The sequence below is a fragment of the Ranitomeya variabilis genome, chromosome 4 (genome assembly GCF_051348905.1).
Source record: "Ranitomeya variabilis isolate aRanVar5 chromosome 4, aRanVar5.hap1, whole genome shotgun sequence".
Lineage (NCBI taxonomy): Eukaryota > Metazoa > Chordata > Amphibia > Anura > Dendrobatidae > Ranitomeya > Ranitomeya variabilis.
The window spans coordinates 746884955-746905335 of NC_135235.1; positions in this window are offsets into that span (position 1 = coordinate 746884955).

Here is a 20381-nt window from a genome sequence, read left to right on the forward strand (position 1 = left end):
GATGAGAAGAAGAGAGGAGCCTTCTTCTTCTGTGATGGGATCAAATGTGGAGAGTGAACCAGAGGAGATGTGGGGAGGGATGGGAGTCATGGCACCAGGTGGCTGGGAGTGGATTTCCTGATGGATATTCTCTACTTTCTTTATAAAGTGGTAGGCCAGGTCATCAGCACAGATGTCTGTGACAGGGGCCTGTGTTTTCAGACTGAGGAGGGAGTAAAAGGTGTCAAGAGTTTGTTTGGGTTGTTAGATAATGAGGAGATCAGGTCTGTTTGGTGATGTGAAGGACAGAGTTATAGGTTCTTAACATAAATTTGAAGTGGATGAAGTCTTCTGGTGTGCGGGTTTTCCTCTATAAGCGTTCAGCACTCCTAGAGAATCGCTTGAGAATTTAAGTTTGCGATGTGAGCCAGGGCTGTTTTACTCTGTGTTTGGAGGTTCTGAGGGTGAGGGGCGCTAATAGGTCCAGGGGGCTTTTGAGAGTGTCGTTGTAGTGATGTACAGCCAGATCAGGACAGGAAAAAGAGGAGATTGGGGACAGTGATGAGTGTAAGGAGTCTGAAAGTGTGTGAGGGTTAATGGCTTGTAGATTTCTGAATGTGTGGTAGGTAGGAGTGTGCTGGGTTGGGCAAGGGATTGTGAGCTCGAAGGAGAGAATGTTGTGGTCGGAGTGGGGAAGAGGTGAGTTATCTAGGTCAGAGATGGAACACAGCCAAAGACCAGGTCAAGGGTGTTACCGTCTTTGTGTGTCTCAGAGGTTGAGAGCTGTGAGAGGCCTAGAGAAGTGGTTAGTGATAGAAGCTGGGATGCAGATGTGGTAGTGGGACTGTAAATGGGTATATTGACGTCTCCCAGGATAAGGGTTGGGAGCTCTGAGGACGTGAAGTGCGGCAGCCAGGCATAGAATTGGTCAAGGAAGTGGGTGGGTGAGCCTGGGGGCTGATATATGATGTGGTGTGACCCCAAAAGAAGGGAATGAGAGTGATGGAACTGGGGGATAACCTGGAAAAGTGCATTGTGGGGACAGGAGTATGCCGACTCCACCACCAAGTCTGTTTGCAGGCCTCGCGGGAATGGGAAAGTGTAAACCGCATGAGAAATGGCAGCAGGGGAGACAGTGTCAGAATCCTGAATCCAGGTTTCAGTGAGGGCCAACAGATTAAGAGAGTTGGTCATAAAGTAGTTGTTCAGGAAAGGAAGGTTATTGAACACAGACCGTGAATTCCAGAGGGCACAATTAAAAGAGGGAAATGAAGGAGTACAGCTAATGTTAATCAAGTTAGTAAGGTTTTGATGTGAGGTGGGGGAGGGGTTGGGGGATGGTAGACCAAGGTTAGGGGAGATATCCCCCGAAATCAGTAGCAGTAGAAAGAAGGGATAATCTCCTGCTGATAACACACTGGTAAAGCAACACCACCCTGGAATCAGGGTGTCTGCCCCTAGATTATTCTGCCCTCAGATTAAAGATTTTCTTTAACATGGGAAGTCTGAGTACAGTATCACCCCTTTTGCACTTTCTTTGAACGGTTAGGATCGCCACTTTCTATCTTTCCCCTCCTAATCCAAGGGGTTCTAATGGTTCAGGAATTAATCCAATCCGCATCTCTCTCTTTATACAGGCAGAGATTTTAATAAGGCACAATGCCCGACAACAATCACTGTGCGAATTGGATGATTCTTTACATTCAATTCTCACTTTGTAGTATGAGAGGCAGAAACACTACCAGTGATCCACAGGCTACAAGCTACTCAATATATATTATTTTTACAAATACAATGCTACTGACGTGTGTATAAATGTGTGTAATGTGGATGTGTATAAATGGGGGAAGTTACGGAGGGGGCACATATATATTTTTCAACTCTTTCCACTGTCCAAAGAGTGATTATTCTATGTTCTCTTGTAGATACTCCCCAAATATTGGATAGTGATGTGAACGGACATCCTAGAACATCATTGGGCTAAGTGGATGCCTCAATCTATATATATAAGAGGCATCGTGATTACTCGCTAATCCCGCCCCCTGCACAGTAACTCCGCGCCACACACATCACCACACATAATCCTGCCCCCCACCCCATTACCACACACAATCCCGCCCCACCACATTACCACACATAATCCCGCCCCCCACCACATCACCACACATAATCCGCCCCTTCAACACATCACCACACATAATCCCGCCCCCAACACATCACCACACATAATCCCGCCCCTCCACCCCATTACCACACATAATCCCACCCCCCACCACATCACCACACATAATCCCGCCACTTCAACACATCACCACACATAATCCCGCCCCCCACCACATCACCGCACATAATCCCGCCACCCCACCACATTACCACACATAATCCTGCCCCCACCACATTACCACAGATAATCCTGCCCCCACCACATTACCACACATAATCCCACCCCCCACCACATCACTACACATAATCCTGCCCCCCACCCCAATACCACACACAATCCCGCCCCACCACATTACCACACACAATACGCACCACAATCTCGCCCCCCCACAAATCCCGCCCCCCACCACATCATCAAACATAATCCCGCCCCCCACCACATCACCACACATAATCCCGCCCCTTCAACACATCACCACACATAATCCCGCCCCCAACACATCACCACACATAATCCCGCCCCTCCACCCCATTACCACACATAATCCTGCCCCCCACCCCATTACCACACACAATCCCGCCCCACCACATTGCCACACACAATACGCACCACAATCTCGCCCCCCCACAAATCCCGCCCCCCACCACATCACCAAACATAATCCCGCCCCTTCAACACATCACCACACATAATCCCGCCCCCAACACATCACCACAGATAATCCTGCCCCTCCACCCCATTACCACACATAATCCCGCCCCCCACCACATCACCACACATAATCCCGCCACTTCAACACATCACCACACATAATCCCGCCCCCCACCACATCACCACACATAATCCCGCCCCCCACCACATTACCACACATAATCCTGCCCCCACCACATTACCACAGATAATCCCGCCCCCCACCACATTACCATACATAATCCTGCCCCCCACCACATCACCACACATAATCCTGCCTCCCCACCACATTACTACACATAATCCTGCCCCCCACATCACCACACAATCCCGCCCCCCACCACATTAGCACACATAATCCCGTTCCCCCACATTACCACATAATCCTGCCCCCCCACCACATCACCACACATAATCCCGCCACTTCAACACATCACCACACATAATCCCGCCCCCCACCACATCACCGCACATAATCCCGCCACCCCACCGCATTACCACAGATAATCCTGCCCCCACCACATTACCACACATAATCCCACCCCCCACCACATCACCACACATAATCCTGCCACCCCACCACATTACTACACATAATCCTGCCCCCCACATCACCACACATAATCCCTCCCCCCACCACATCACCACACATAATCCCGCCCCCCACCACATCACCACACATAATCCTGCCACTTCAACACATCACCACACATAATCCCGCCCACCACCACATCACCGCACATAATCCCGCCACCCCACCACATTACCACACATAATCCTGCCCCCACCACATTACCACAGATAATCCTGCCCCCACCACATTACCACACATAATCCCGTTCCCCCACCACATTACCACACATAATCCTGCCCCCCCACCACATTACCACACATAATCCCGCCCCCCACCAGATTACCACACATAATCCCGCCCCCAACCACATTATCACACATAATCCCGCCCCCCACCACATCACCACACATAATCTCCCCCCCACATTACCACACATAATCCTGCCCCCCACCACATTACCACTCATAATCCCGCCCCAACCACATTATCACACATAATCCCGCCCCCCACCACATCACCACACATAATCCCGCCCCCCACATCACCATACATAATCCCGCCACCCCACCACATTACCACAGATCATCCTGCCCCCCACCACATTACCACACATAATCCCGCCCCCCACCACATCACCACACATAATCCCGCCCCCCACCACATCACCATACATAATCCCGCCCCCCACCCCATTACCACACATTATCCCGCCCCCCACCCCATTACCACACATAATCCAGCCCCCCCACCCCATTACCACACATAATCCCGCCCCCAACCCCATTGCCACACATAATCCCGCCCCCCCACGCTATTACCACACATAATCCCACCCCCCCACCCCATTACCACACATAATCCCGCCCCATACCACCTCACAACACATAATCCCTCCCCCAACACATCACAACACTATTGTTATTAACTTAATTTTAAGTAAAATTACCACCTGCGTAAGCGCTATTGAATGTTGTCATTATTTACTTAATAATAATAATAATAATAATAATAATAATAATTTTTATTTATATAGCGCCAACATATTCCGCAGCGCTTTACAACTTTACAAATTTACTTTAGTTTAATCACCTGCAGCGTTAATTAGATAGCAATGAGAGTGCCGAGCGTTAGCTGGCTGGAAACATCTAGTAGATATATAATTCCCAACTTGTAGTATGAAAGGCAGAAACACTACCAGTGAGCACAGGATACAAACTACTCAATAGCACTCTTTTTAACAGACCCAATGCTATTGAAATGTGTGCATAAATGTGTGTAATGTGTATATAAATGTGCATGTGTATAAATGGGGAAAGTTATAGAGGGGATAGATACAAAATCTACAGCCCTTTGTCACTGTCCAATCAGTGAATGTTCTATGTTCTCTCGCTGCCTTTTGTAGATTCTCTCTTCAAAAACCGACAGTGAAGTGAAAGGACATCCCAGCATATCATTGAGCTACGTGGACACCTCTCTCTCTCTCTCTCTCTCTCTCTCTCTCTCTCTCTCTATATATATATAATTCCCAACTTGTAGTATGAAAGGCAGAAACACTACCAGTGAGCCAAAGGCTACACTTTTGTGCAAGAGAAACAATAATATATCAAATATCAGATATTTTCCATTATTCTTTATGGTGTCTGTGGGAAAAAAATGAATAAAATGAATATTGGTGGTCTTAGGATGAGTGAACCCTTCGTAATTAGTAGGATCGGCCTCTGAACAATCCCTTTAAATTAATTACCGGATGGGGGATAATTACAGCACAATATACGACCTGTGGAAAGAATGTTTTCTGAAGACGTCTTAGAAATGCTGATTGTTTCTGGTTAATGGCCATTATTACCTTATCAGGAGATAAATGATTCCAAGCAGCCGATGTTCGCGGGAGATGATCTATGGGCGGTGGAATGCGGCAGGCGCAGACTTGGCGCGGATTTATTACAATACATAATTGCTACCTTTGCTGCAGACAATCATGATCGTTCTTCATTCCAGCTTTTTGTTAATTGAGCGAGTCAACATATTAAGATGATTGGTTTTTCCGTTGATGCGCGGAGTCGGTGCCGACAGGTTATTTGGGCTAAACCAGAATGAAGAACGTTCTTCAATAAATCTGCGGTTCCCTCTTGGAGTTGTGCGGCTCCGGTACAATGCATAATCAAATAACATTATCCCCGGCTTGTTTTATCGCTTCCCAGTTTTCCTCCAGATTAATCTTCTTTATTTATACCAGGAGATAACGACGAGCGGCAAAATCTCAGCTCAGCGACATCTCCGGGTGTATATAACGTAGGAATAAAAGCCACTTATAGGCAAAATTAGCAAGGTGCACAGTATATCCCTGCATCACAATCACTACCTATGTTGTACCGGCTGTACGTATACTGGAGATACCCAGGTTATACCAGCTGTACATACTGTATATAATTATATACAGGAGAGGCCCAGGTTATATAGGCTGTACATGTATCATTATATACTGGAGATACCCAGGTTATATCAGCTGTACATATATAATTATATGCAGGAGATACCCAGGTTATACCAGCTGTACCTATATAGTTATATACAAAAGATGCCCAGGTTATACCAGCTGTACATATATAGTTATATACAGAAGATGCCCAGGTTATACCAGCTGTACATATATAATTATATACAAGAGATGCCCAGGTTATACCAGCTGTACATATATAATTATATACAGGAGATGCCCAGGTTATACCAGCTGTACATATATAGTTATATACAGAAGATGCCCAGGTTATACCAGCTGTACATATATAATTATATACAGGAGATACCCAGGTTATACCATCTGTACATGTACAATTACACACAAGAGATACCCAGGTTATACCAGCTGTACATATATTGTTATATACAGAAGATGCCCAGGTTATACCAGCTGTACATATATAATTATATACAGGAGATGCCCAGGTTATACCAGCTGTACATATATAATTATATACAGGAGATGCCCAGGTTATACCAGCTGTACATATATAATTATATACAGGAGATGCCCAGGTTATACCGGCTGTACATATATAATTATATACAGGAGATGCCCAGGTTATACCGGCTGTACATATATAATTATATACAGGAGATGTCCAGGTTATACCAGTTGTACATGTATAATTATATACAGGAGATGTCTAGGTTATACCAGCTGTACATATATAATTATATACAGGAGATGCCTAGGTTACACCAGCTGTACATATATAATTATATACAGGAGATGCCCAGGTTATACCAACTATACATATATAATTATATACAGGAGAAGCCCAGGTTATACCAGCTGTACATAAATAATTATATACAGGAGATGTCTAGTTTATACCAGCTGTACATATATAATTATATACAGGAGATGCCCAGGTTATACCAGCGGTACCTATATAGTTATATACAGAAGATGCCCAGGTTATACCAGCTGTACATATATAGTTATATACAGAAGATGCCCAGGTTATACCAGCTGTACATATATAATTATATACAGGTGATACCCAGGTTATACCAGCTGTACATATATAATAATATACAGGAGATGCCCAGGTTATACCAGCTGTACATATATAATTATATACAGGAGATACCCAGGTTATACCATCTGGACATGTACAATTACACACAAGAGATACCCAGGTTATACCAGCTGTACATATATTGCTATATACAGAAGATGCCCAGGTTATACCAGCTGTACATATATAATTATATACAGGAGATGCCTAGGTTATACCGGCTGTACATATATACTGTAGCATTTCCTGTGTTTTATGCATGGCACTCAGACACTACCGTCCTTATCTGTGGACCTGTGTGATCCTCTCTTTATGCGTTTCGCGTTCACTCTATACATCCTGATCCACTCAACAAGACAGTGACCTTTTCTCAATCAGTGCGGTGAAGCAGCCGGCACGAGGTAAAGGGCAGCCATCATTATGGAGCTACACTGCAGCTCCAGTGACTTGGATGCTCTTTTGTTATTGAGCCTCACAACCTGAATCCCAGAGGCCCCTCTATTAAGGAAATGTAAGCCGATCTGAGAAGATCAAAACCTTTCACGTGTGTACAGAACATGGACATGACACCACCTTGGCAGAGATGTCGTCAGCTGCTTCAATGGTTACTTTCTATTGATTTATCAATAGTCTTGTATTATGTATGAATTCTCTATTGTTGTAGAGTGGTGCCATATTTCACAAACTGGTGCAGTGACACAAGAGCATTGACCTGGCATTGTCCGTTAAGACCCACATTATTGCCTAAACCACCACCTTTCGAGATAATAGGGTCAGAAAGCCACCAGGTAAAAATTGTGCTATGACCATAGCTGATTCTTAAACTCATATTTTCCAAAACTTCCCAACTGCATGAGTATAGGTAGAGATGCGACTTTCCATCTTAGGCCGGAGACACACTGGTGCGAGATACGGCCGAGTCTCGCTGGTTAAAAGCAAGCTGTGGCACCGGCACTCCGGAGCGGAGCGTGCAGCTCCATGTATTGCTATGCAGCTGCACGCTCAGCTCCGGAGTGCAGGTGCCACAGCTTGCTTTTAACCAGCGAGACTCGGCCGTATCTCGCACCAGTGTGTCTCCGGCCTAATCCTGTAAGTAGAGGTCATAGAGATGAGACCTTCATCTTATCCGATAAGTAGAGGTCATAGAGGTGACACTTCCATCTTATCCTATAAGTATAGGTTATAGAGGTGAGACTTCCATCTTATCTGATAAGTAGAGGTCATAGAGATGAAAACCTCATCTTATTCAATAAGTAGAGGTCATAAAGGTGAGACTTTTATCTACCCAATCGGTCAAATACGTAAGAACTTCAACTACACAGTAAGTAGATTTTGTGGAGGTGAGACTTTCATTTACTTGACAAGTAGTGGTTGTAGCAGTGAGACTTTCATCTACCTGTTAAGTTGAGGTCACAGAGGTGAAACATTCATCTTATCCAGAAGTAGAGGTCATAGAAGTGGGACCTTCATCTTATCTGACAAGTAGATGTCATAGAGGTGTGACTTTCATCTTATCTGACAATTAGTGATCCTAGAGGTGAGACATTCATCTACCTGTTAAGTAGAGGTCATAGAGATGAGACCTCCATGTTATCCTCTAAGTAGTAATAGAGATGAGGCCTCATCTACCCATAAGTAGAGGTCATAGAGGGGAAACCTTCATCTTATCCAATAAGTATAGATCATAGAAGTGGGACCTTCATCTTATCTGACAAGTTGAGGTCATAGAGGTGAAACTTTAATCTATCCAATAAGTAGAGGTCATAGAGGTGTGACCTTCATCTTATCCAATAAGTAGAGTTCATAGAAGTGAGACTTCCATTTTATCTGATAAGTAGAGGTCCGACCTTCATCTACCCGATAGCAAGAGGATGTAGAGGTGAGACCTTCAACTTATCCTATAAGTAAAGCTCATAGAGGTAAGACCTCTATCTTATCTGATAAGTAAAGGTAATAGACCTCCATGTACCCCATAAGTAGAGGTTGAAACCTTCATCTTATCCTATAAGTAGAGGTTATAGAGGTGAAACTTCTCTTATCTCAAAATTAGCGATCAGACCTTCTTCTACCCAATAGGTAGAGGACATAGAGATGAGATCTCCATCTTATCTGATAAGTAGAGGTCATAGAGGTGAGACCTTCATCTTATTCGATAAGTAGAGGTCATAGATGTGAGACCTTCATCTTATTCGATAAGTAGAGGTCATAGCAGTGAGACTTTCATCTTAATTGATAAGTAGAAGTCATAGAGGTGAGACATTCATCTTGTTCGATAAATAGAGGTCATAGATGTGAGACCTTCATCTTATTCGATAAATAGAGGTCATATAGGTGAGACTTACATCTTACCTGACAAGTTGAGGTCATAGAGGGTTAAATCTTCATCTTATCCTAAAAGTAGAGGTCATAGAGGTGAAACTTCCATTTTATCTGATAATTAGCAGTCAGACCTTCATCTACTCTATAGGTAGAAGACATAGAGGTGAGACCTCCATCTTATCTGATAAGTAGAGGTAATAGAGGTGAGACCTTCATATTATCCAATACGTAGCAGTCATAGAAGTGAGACATTCATCTACCCAATACATTGTTTTTTATTATGTATACCCTTTTAACATGTAAAGGATCATGGATAAATGGTGCCATAATAATAAATAATAATAATAGGTAGAGGTCAAATAGGTGAGAACTTCAACTATACAGTAAGTAGATGTTGTGGAGGTGAGAGTTTTATTTATCTCACAAGTAGTGGTCGTAGAGGTGAAACTTTCATCTACCTATTAAGTAGAAGCCATAGAGGTGAGACCTTCATCTTATCCTTTAATGAGAGGTCATAGAGATGTGGTGTCCATCTTATGTGCTAAGTAGAGGTCATAGACGTGAGACCTCCATCTTATGTGACAAGTAGAAGTCATAGAGGTGAGAACTTCATCTTATTTGACAAGTAGAGGTCATAGAGATGAGACCTTAATCTTATTTGATAAATAGAGGTCATAGCTGTGAGATTTTCATCTACCCAATCAGTAGAGGTTACATAGGTGAGAACTTCAACTACCCAGTAAGTAGATGTTGTGAAGGTGCGACTTCCATCTTATCTGACAAGTAGAGGTCATAGAGGTGTGACCTCCATCTTAACTGATAAGTAGAGTTCAGACCTTCATCTACCGGATAGGTAGAAGACAAAAAGGTAAGACCTCCATCTTATTTAATGAGTAAAGGTAATAGAATGGAGACCTTCATCTTATCTGACAAGCAGAAGTCATAGAGGTCAGACCTTCATCTTATCTGAAGAGTAGAGGTGATAGATGGGAGACATTAATCTTATCTGACAAGTATAAGTCATAGATAGGAGACCTCCATCTAAACAGATAAGTAGAGGTTATAGAGGTGAGACTTCCATCTTATCTGATGAATAGAGGTCAGACCATCATCTACTCGATAGGTAGAGAATATAGAGATAAGACCTCCATCTTATTCAATAAGTAACGGTAATAGAGGGGAGACCTTCATCTTATCTGACAAGTAGAGGTGGTAGATAGGAGACCTCCATCTTAACCAATAAATAGAGGTGAGACTTCCATCTTATTTGATAAGTAGAGGTCAGACCTTCATTTACTCTATAGGTAGAGGATGTAGAGGTGAGACCTTCATCTATCCGATAAGTAGAGGTCATAGATGTGAGACCTTCATTTACCTGATAGGTAGAGGTTGTAGAGGTGAGAATTCCATCTACCTGATAAGGAGATGTCATAGAAGTCAGACTTTCATCTACCCGATAGGTAGAGCTTTATGAAGCGAGACCTTCATCTATCCAGTAAGTAGAGGTTTAGAGGTGAGACCTTCATCTTCACAAGGTAGAGCTATAGAAGTGAGAATTTCATCTACCTGATTAAAGGTCATAGAGGTAAAATCTTCATCATATTCAATAATTACAGGTTGCAGGGGTTAGACCTAATACGTAGAGGTAATTGAAGTTAGACATTCATCTACTCAGTAAGTACAGGTCATAGATGTGAAACCGTCATCGACCTGATAGGTAGATGTCATTGAGGAGAAAAGTTCATCTGCAGATTAAGTAGATGCAGCGCCCCAGAGTCCTGGTCGTTGCAGTAATGTTGTTCTTCCACTAGGGGGAGTGATATTACGTCTGGAGGCAATAAAGGAGATCTCCTGTCCAGGTATCACAAACCACACACAACACACTTCACACTCCAGGCCGCCAGGGGGAGCTACGCTTCTATCTATTAGGGCACTCCTCACAGTTAGGTAAAACTGGTGGTTTGGTTAGGAAGTTAGTCAGAACCCAACGGAGTTTGGCAGAAGCTGGCTGGAGTGGGTTCCAGTCAGCTCCAGACTGCGGTCTGCGGAGGACGAGGGTCCACGAAGCTCCGCCTGCCCCACGTGCGGCAGCATCCTAAGAGAGAGACATCAGAAGAGAAGTGTTTTGCAGTGAGTGAGAAACGAAGTCATAGCAAAAGGAGAGGAAAACCAGAGGGAGTTCTGCCCTGTAAAAGGCTGCCTCCTTCTGAGGCGCAAGAATCCCGGTGGCCAGAATACCGAGGGAGTAAGGATCTCTATGCTTTACTTCAGAGACTGGCAGGACAGTTAATTCCACGTTAGCTGCCCGACCTTATACCCAGGAGGCACGGTGGCAACTTGTGGGGGCCAGGGCGTCGTAGGGTCCCTATAAAAAGCCTCAGGCCACCAGTCATATGGGTTTTGTCCTATCCTATCCATCAGGGGGACAGAGAGGAAGAGACTTAACATCTCCAATAGTTGTGAGGACCTTACAGTGAAGCCTAGCAGGGAGGTACTACAACACACAGGCGCTAGAGGAAGGCTATTGAATTCCACCTGGATAAGGGGACTCTGGATTTGCCTTCAGACTGGCCGGACTCTGCCTGCCCTGTGAGCTGGTGCCCTGGACTGTGGACACTGAAGCCTTCAGTAAAGGTAAAGAGACTGCAACCTTGTGTCCTCGTTATTCAATGCACCTTACATCAAGGCTAAGGGAAGCCCTGGGGATACACTTCACCTTTGGGAAGGTATACCATCTAGCTGCCATTACATCACCCCAGCGGACCCCTAAGCAGCATCGGTCACCCTGACCGAATACCACAGGTGGCGTCACGAACATTATCCCTTTAAAGACCTTTCCCCCACCATTTTATCTACAGACGTCACTAGGGCCACGGACCGGGTCAGCCACCGTGAAATCCCCGCCGAGAATCGAAGGACCCGGTACCGAGTAACCCCTTGCCCTATGGGGGCGCTCCAAATTTTGGCGTCACGAACAGGATCTACTTAAGCCTGAAAATCGGGTCATGTGCGCCTAAGAACTGTGCCAGAACTGTGTTGGAACTGTGATTTGCTTAAGGACTGTGTATTGCCGTTTACCGCCAAAATTCCCACCAAAACTGCCACCATTGCCGCGCCACGAGGAGCGCTGTTATGATCCCAATGGCAGGGGACCTCAAAGATTACAGCAAAGTCTGCAAAACATAAATACCAGCTCATAGGGAAGTGGTAACTAGGCTGACCATATACCTGATCCTAGCGCAAACACTAACAGCAGCCGGGGAACGTGCCTACGTTGGTCCTAGACGTCTCGCGCCAGCCGGAGAACTAACTACCCCTATCAGGGAAAATAAGACCTCTCTTGCCTCCAGAGAAAAGACCCCAAAGTAATACAAGCCCCCAACAAATAATAACGGTGAGGTAAGAAGAAAAGACAAACGTAAGAATGAACTAGATTTAGCAAAGAGAGGCCCACTGACTAATAGCAGAATATAGTAAGAAGACTTATATGGTCAGCAAAAAACCCTGCAAAATATCCACGCTGAATATCCAAGAACCCCCAAACCGACTGACGGTGTGGGGGGAGAATATCAGCCCCCCTAGAGCTTCCAGCAATAACAGGAATCACATATTGTACAAGCTGGACAAAAAATATGAACAATGCAAATGATCAAGAGTACGAAAGCAGGACTTAGCTTATCTTGCAAAGAACCAGGACCTGAAGACAGGAGCAAACAGAAGTGAACTGATTACAACGATGCCAGGCACTGGACTGAGAATCCAGGAAGTTTAAATAGCAACACCCCAGGCCTAACGAAGCAGGTGAGCACCAACCTGGTAAAAGACAATCCAAGTGCCAAATCACTAGTGACCACAAGAGGGAGCCAAAAAGTATAGTTCACAACAGTACCCCCCCTTTAAGGAGGGGTCACCGAACCCTCACCAAGACCACCAGGGCGACCAGGATGAGCAGCGTGGAAGGCACGAACCAAATCGGCCGCATGAACATCAGAGGCGGCCACCCAGGAATTATCCTCCTGACCATAGCCCTTCCATTTGACCAAATACTGGAGCCTCCATCTAGAGAGACGAGAATCCAAGATCTTCTCCACCACGTACTCCAACTCGCCCTCAACCAACACCGGAGCAGGAGGCTCAACAGCAGGAACCACAGGCACAATGTACCGCCGTAACAAAGACCTATGGAACACGTTGTGAATGGCAAACGACACCGGAAGATCCAAACAAAAAGAAACCGGGTTAAGAACTTCCAAAATTTTATAAGGACCAATAAAGCAAGGCTTAAACTTAGGAGAGGAAACCTTCAGAGGGACATACCGAGAAGACAACCAAACCAAATCCCCAACACGAAGTCGGGGGCCCACACCGCGGCGGCGGTTGGCAAAACGCTGAGCCTTCTCCTGTGACAACTTCAAGTTTTCCACCACATGATTACAAATCCGCTGCAACCTATCCACCACGGAATCCACCCCAGGACAGTCAGAAGACTCAACATGACCCGAGGAGAAACGAGGATGAAAACCAGAGTTGCAGAAGAATGGCGAAACCAAAGTAGCGGAACTAGCCCGATTATTAAGGGCAAACTCCGCCAATGGCAAGAAGGTCACCCAATCATCCTGGTCCGCAGAAACAAAACATCTCAAATAAGCCTCCAGTGTCTGATTAGTTCGCTCCGTTTGACCATTAGTCTGAGGATGGAAGGCAGATGAAAACGACAAATCAATGCCCATCTTAGCACAAAAAGATCGCCAGAATCTGGACACAAACTGGGATCCTCTGTCGGACACGATATTCTCCGGAATGCCATGTAAACGAACCACATTCTGAAAAAACAAAGGAACCAGATCGGAAGAGGAAGGCAACTTAGGCAAGGGTACCAAATGGACCATCTTGGAAATACGATCACACACCACCCAGATGACAGACATTCCCCGAGACACCGGAAGATCAGAAATGAAATCCATGGAAATGTGCATCCAAGGCCTCTTCGGGATGGGCAAGGGCAAAAGCAACCCGCTAGCACGAGAACAACAAGGCTTAGCCCGAGCACAAGTCCCACAGGACTGCACAAATGACCGCACATCCCGTGACAAGGAAGGCCACCAAAAGGACCTAGCCACCAAATCTCGGGTACCAAAAATTCCCGGATGCCCTGCCAACACCGAGGAATGAACCTCGGAAATGACTCTGCTGGTCCATTTATCAGGAACAAACAGTCTGTTGGGTGGACACGAGTCAGGTCTACCAGCCTGAAATCTCTGCAACACACGTCGCAAATCCGGAGATATGGCCGACACGATCACTCCCTCTTTAAGAATACCAGCTGGCTCCGAGACTCCAGGAGAGTCAGGCACAAAGCTCCTAGAGAGAGCATCAGCCTTAACATTCTTCGAACCAGGCAGGTATGAGACCACAAAGTCAAAACGAGAGAAAAACAATGACCAAAGAGCCTGTCTAGGATTCAGGCGCTTAGCAGACTCGAGATACATCAGATTTTTGTGATCAGTCAAGACCACCACACGATGCTTAGCACCCTCGAGCCAATGACGCCACTCCTCAAATGCCCACTTCATGGCCAACAACTCCCGATTACCAACATCATAGTTCCGCTCAGCAGGCGAAAACTTCCTAGAGAAAAAGCCACATGGTCTCATCACAGAACAACCAGAGCCTCTCTGCGACAAAACAGCCCCAGCACCGATCTCAGAAGCATCCACTTCAACCTGAAAGGGAAGTGAGACATCAGGCTGGCACAAAACAGGTGCCGAAGTAAACCGGCGCTTCAGCTCCTGGAAGGCCTCCACGGCTGCAGGAGCCCAATTAGCCACATCAGAACCTTTCTTGGTCATATCCATCAAAGGTTTAACAACGCTAGAAAAATTAGCGATAAAGCGATGGTAGAAATTAGCGAACCCCAAGAACTTCTGAAGACTCTTAACAGACGTGGGCTGAGTCCAATCATGAATAGCTCGGACCTTGACTGGGTCCATCTCCACGGCAGAAGGGGAGAAAATAAAACCCAAAAAGGAAACCTTCTGCACTCCAAAGAGACACTTTGAGCCCTTCACAAACAAAGCGTTATCACGCAAAACCTGAAACACCATCCTGACCTGCTTTACATGAGAATCCCAATCATCCGAGAAAACTAGAATATCATCAAGATACACAATCAAAAATTTATCCAGATACTTCCGGAAGATATCATGCATAAAGGACTGAAACACTGAAGGGGCATTAGAGAGCCCAAAGGGCATCACCAAGTATTCAAAATGACCTTCGGGCGTATTGAATGCAGTTTTCCATTCATCTCCCTGCCTAATGCGCACAAGGTTGTACGCACCACGAAGATCTATTTTGGTGAACCACTTGGCGCCCTTAATCCGAGCAAACAAGTCTGACAATAGCGGCAACGGATACTGAAACTTAACAGTGATTTTATTCAGAAGCCGATAGTCTATACAAGGTCTCAAAGACCCGTCTTTCTTGGCCACAAAAAAAAATCCCGCACCGAGAGGGGAAGAGGATGGACGAATATGCCCCTTCTCCAAAGACTCCTTGACATAAGAACGCATCGCGGCATGCTCGGGTACAGACAAATTAAATAATCGTCCCTTAGGAAATTTACTGCCAGGAATCAAATCTATAGCGCAGTCACAGTCCCTATGAGGAGGAAGAGCACTGGACCTGGACTCACTGAATACATCCTGATAGTCACACAAATACTCAGGAACTTCTGAAGGAGTAGAAGTAGCAATAGACACCGGCGGAGAATCGCAATGAATTCCCTGACAACCCCAACTTGAGACAGACATAGCCTTCCAATCCAAAACAGGATTATGGGTCTGTAACCATGGCAGACCTAAAACGACCAAATCATTCATTTTATGCAGAACAAGAAAACGAATCACCTCCCGATGTTCAGGAGTCATGCACATGGTCACTTGTGTCCAATACTGCGGTTTATTTTCCGCCAGTGGCGTAGCATCAATTCCTCTGAGAGGAATCGGAACCTTTAAAGGCTCCAGGACAAAACCGCAGCGCTTGGCAAACGACAAGTCCATAAGACTCAGGGCAGCACCTGAATCCACAAATGCCATAACAGGGTAGGAAGACAATGAGCAAATTAAAGTCACAGACAAAATAAATTTAGGCTGCAAATTACCAATGGTGACAGGACTGACAACCTTGGTTAGGCGTTTAGAGCATGCTGATATAACATGTGTAGAATCACCACAGTAAAAACACAGCTCATTCTGACGTCTATGATTTTGTCGTTCGGTTCTAGTCAGGATTCTATCGCATTGCATTGAGACAGGTGTCTGTTCAGACAACACCGCCAGAGGTTTAGCGGATTTGCGCTCCCGCAAATGCCGATCAATCTGAATAGCTAGCGCCATAGAATCATTCAGACTTGTAGGAATTGTAAAACCCACCATCACATTCTTAATGGCTTCAGAAAGGCCATTTCTGAAATTTGCGGCCAGAGCACATTCATTCCATCGAGTAAGCACGGACCATTTCCGAAATTTTTGGCAGTACACCTCAGCTTCATCCTGGCCCTGAGAGATGGCCAGTAGAGCTTTTTCTGCCTGAATTTCAAGATTAGGCTCCTCATAAAGCAATCCGAGCGCCAGAAAAAACGCATCAACATCCGCCAATGCAGGATCTCCTGGCGCTAACGAGAAAGCCCAATCCTGAGGGTCGCCACGCAAGAAGGAGATAATAATTTTGACTTGCTGAGCTGAATCTCCAGACGAACGAGGTTTCAAAGATAGAAACAATTTACAATTATTCCTAAAATTCCTAAATTTAAATCGATCTCCAGAGAACAGCTCAGGAATAGGTATCTTAGGCTCAGACATAGGACTGCTAACAACAAAATCCTGAATGCTCTGCACTCGTGCAGCAAGCTGATCCACACTAGTAATCAAGGTCTGAACATTCATGTCTGCAGCAAAGCTTCAAGCCACTCAGAGATAAAGGGGAGGAAGAAAAAAAAAAAAAAAACTCAGAACTTCTTTTCTTTTAATCCCACTTCAGCAATGCATTAACTATTTATGGGCCTGGCATACTGTTATGATCCCAATGGCAGGGGACCTCAAAGATTACAGCAAAGTCTGCAAAACATAAATACCAGCTCATAGGGAAGTGGTAACTAGGCTGACCATATACCTGATCCTAGCGCAAACACTAACAGCAGCCGGGGAACGTGCCTACGTTGGTCCTAGACGTCTCGCGCCAGCCGGAGAACTAACTACCCCTATCAGGGAAAATAAGACCTCTCTTGCCTCCAGAGAAAAGACCCCAAAGTAATACAAGCCCCCAACAAATAATAACGGTGAGGTAAGAAGAAAAGACAAACGTAAGAATGAACTAGATTTAGCAAAGAGAGGCCCACTGACTAATAGCAGAATATAGTAAGAAGACTTATATGGTCAGCAAAAAACCCTGCAAAATATCCACGCTGAATATCCAAGAACCCCCAAACCGACTGATGGTGTGGGGGGAGAATATCAGCCCCCCTACAGCTTCCAGCAATAACAGGAATCACATATTGTACAAGCTGAACAAAAAATATGAACAATGCAAATGATCAAGAGTACGAAAGCAGGACTTAGCTTATCTTGCAAAGAACCAGGACCTGAAGACAGGAGCAAACAGAAGTGAACTGATTACAACGATGCCAGGCACTGGACTGAGAATCCAGGAAGTTTAAATAGCAACACCCCAGGCCTAACGAAGCAGGTGAGCACCAACCTGGTAAAAGACAATCCAAGTGCCAAATCACTAGTGACCACAAGAGGGAGCCAAAAAGTATAGTTCACAACAGAGCGCAGGAGAGGAAGAAGGGCGTGCCATCGTGGGCGAGTCCAGCAGAGCGGCGCGAAAAATATGCCCGCCCCCTGCCAAGACTGTGATGTGAGGAAGGAGGGGTGTTGTGAATTAGACTTTTTTGGCTCCCTCTTGTGGTCACTAGTGATATGACTCTGGGATTGTCTTTCCTCAGTTTGGCACCCACCTGGGTCGTTAGTCCAGGGGTGTTGCTATATAAACTTCCTGGTTTCTCAGTCCAGTGCCTGGCATCGTTGTAATCAGTTCCTTTCTGTTTGCTCCTGTCTGCTGGTCTTGGATCTTGCAAAATTAAGCTAAGTCCTGCTTCCTTGTTTTTTGGTTATTTGCTTTGCTCTTATTTTTTGTCCAGCTTGTACTAAATGTGATTCCTGATTTTGCTGGAAGCTCTAGGGGGCTGGTGTTCTCCCCCCGGGCCGTTAGACGGTTCGGGGGTTCTTGAATATCCAGCGTGGAAATTTTGATAGGGTTTTTGCTGACCATATAAGTCATCTTACTATATTCTGCTATTAGTCAGTGGGCCTCTCTTTGCTAAATATCTAGTTCATTCTTACGTTTGTCTTTTCTCCTTACCTCACCGTTATTATTTGTTGGGGGCTTGTATCCAACTTTTGGGGTCTTTTCTCTGGAGGCAAGAAAGGTCTATCTTTTCCCTTCTAGGGTTAGTTAGTTCTCCGGCTGGCGCGAGACGTCTAGAACCAATGTAGGCACGTTCCCCGGCTGCTGCTATTTGTGGTGCTAGGATTAGATATATGGTCAGCCCAGTTACCACTGCCCTATGAGCTGGTTTTTTGTGTTTGCAGACTTGGTATGTACTTTTGAGACCCTCTGCCATTGGGGTCATAACAGAGGGGGTGCCGAAAACCAACATGGCGGAGGGAGGTGAGCGGACCAAGGAGAGTGGGATGGAGCACGATGACTCTCCCAGCCAGGGCCTGCAAGAACTGCACCCTTCACCGACAATGAATCCAGACCTCCTGCGGAAGAATGAGGAAGAACGCACCTGTCAGCTCGTGTGCCAGGAGCTGGAAGCTGTGGCCGGGTGGAAGAAGACCTCCATCGGGAGCCTCACCAGATGCCTGTCGGTAGCCTCATCTGGTCCGGAGGAAGAAAGAAGTTCCAGCGCTCCGAAGCCAGAAAGCAAGGCCCTGCCAGAAAGCAAGATGCTGCAAACAGAGATGACAACACCGCAGCACAAGGCCCTGCAACCAGCGTTCCAGACCCCAGCGGAGATAGAGCAGACCGGCCCCGAAGGGACCACATCTGAAGCAGGTATGAGGAACAACCCTGCCCCGGTGACCGACCCCGCTCCCGCAACTGCTCCTGCCACAGCTGCTGACCCCGTTCCAGTGACTGATCTTGCAGCAGCCGCTACCTCTGCTGCAGCAAATGCCCATACTCAAGCTACGCAGACCTCCATCGCTGCGCATGATATGACAATCCACGAAAGACAAACCAATGGCGTTTATCCCGCGCTAGGTGTGACCCTGGATTCTACCCTTCCCAGGCCAAGAAGGGTTATGTGCCAGGTAAAGCCCTGGAAGCCATCCAAATAAGCCTCGAGACACTGATTGAATGTAAATAGTTCTTAAAAACATTTTCTTTTTCAAGTTTAAACCCGTCCAGGGTTAACTCTTAAAGGGGTCCCCTGTTTAAAGGGATCCTATGTTTCGGTTGCACCTGTTTTGCACAAGTTTTATCGTTGCCTTAAAGAACATTTGGATCATGGACGGTGAATGATTCACAAACTGCCTGTAAATAGTTTGCACCTTCTTAAAGGTGGTCTCTACTGGTTTTACAAAAAGAGCTTTTCGAAGAGACTGTGTTGTGAATTCCGTTCTCGGACTCCCTCCTGTGGTCATGAATGGTACTTTGGTTAGTTCTGCTCTTGGACTCCCTCTGGTGGCTTTGAGCGGAACTGCTGGTCTCTGAGGTTTGCTTTCTCAGCTGACCTCGTTTACTGTTAGGCTGGCTTCCCTATTTAACTCTACTCAGATCGTTGCTTCATGCCAGCTGTCAATGTATCAGTATTGATTCAGATCTCTCTTGGACTTCTCTGAGGACCTGTCTACTCCAGCAGAAGCTAAGTCTTTGCTAGTTCATTTGTTGTTATTACTTCCGGAATATATTTCTTAGTACTGCTAATTTCTAGTCCAGCTTGCTATCATGATATTCCCTTGCTAGCTGGAAGCTCTGGGGTGCAGAGTGGCACCTCCACACCGTGAGTCGGTGTGGGGAGTCTTTTTGCTTACTCTGCGTG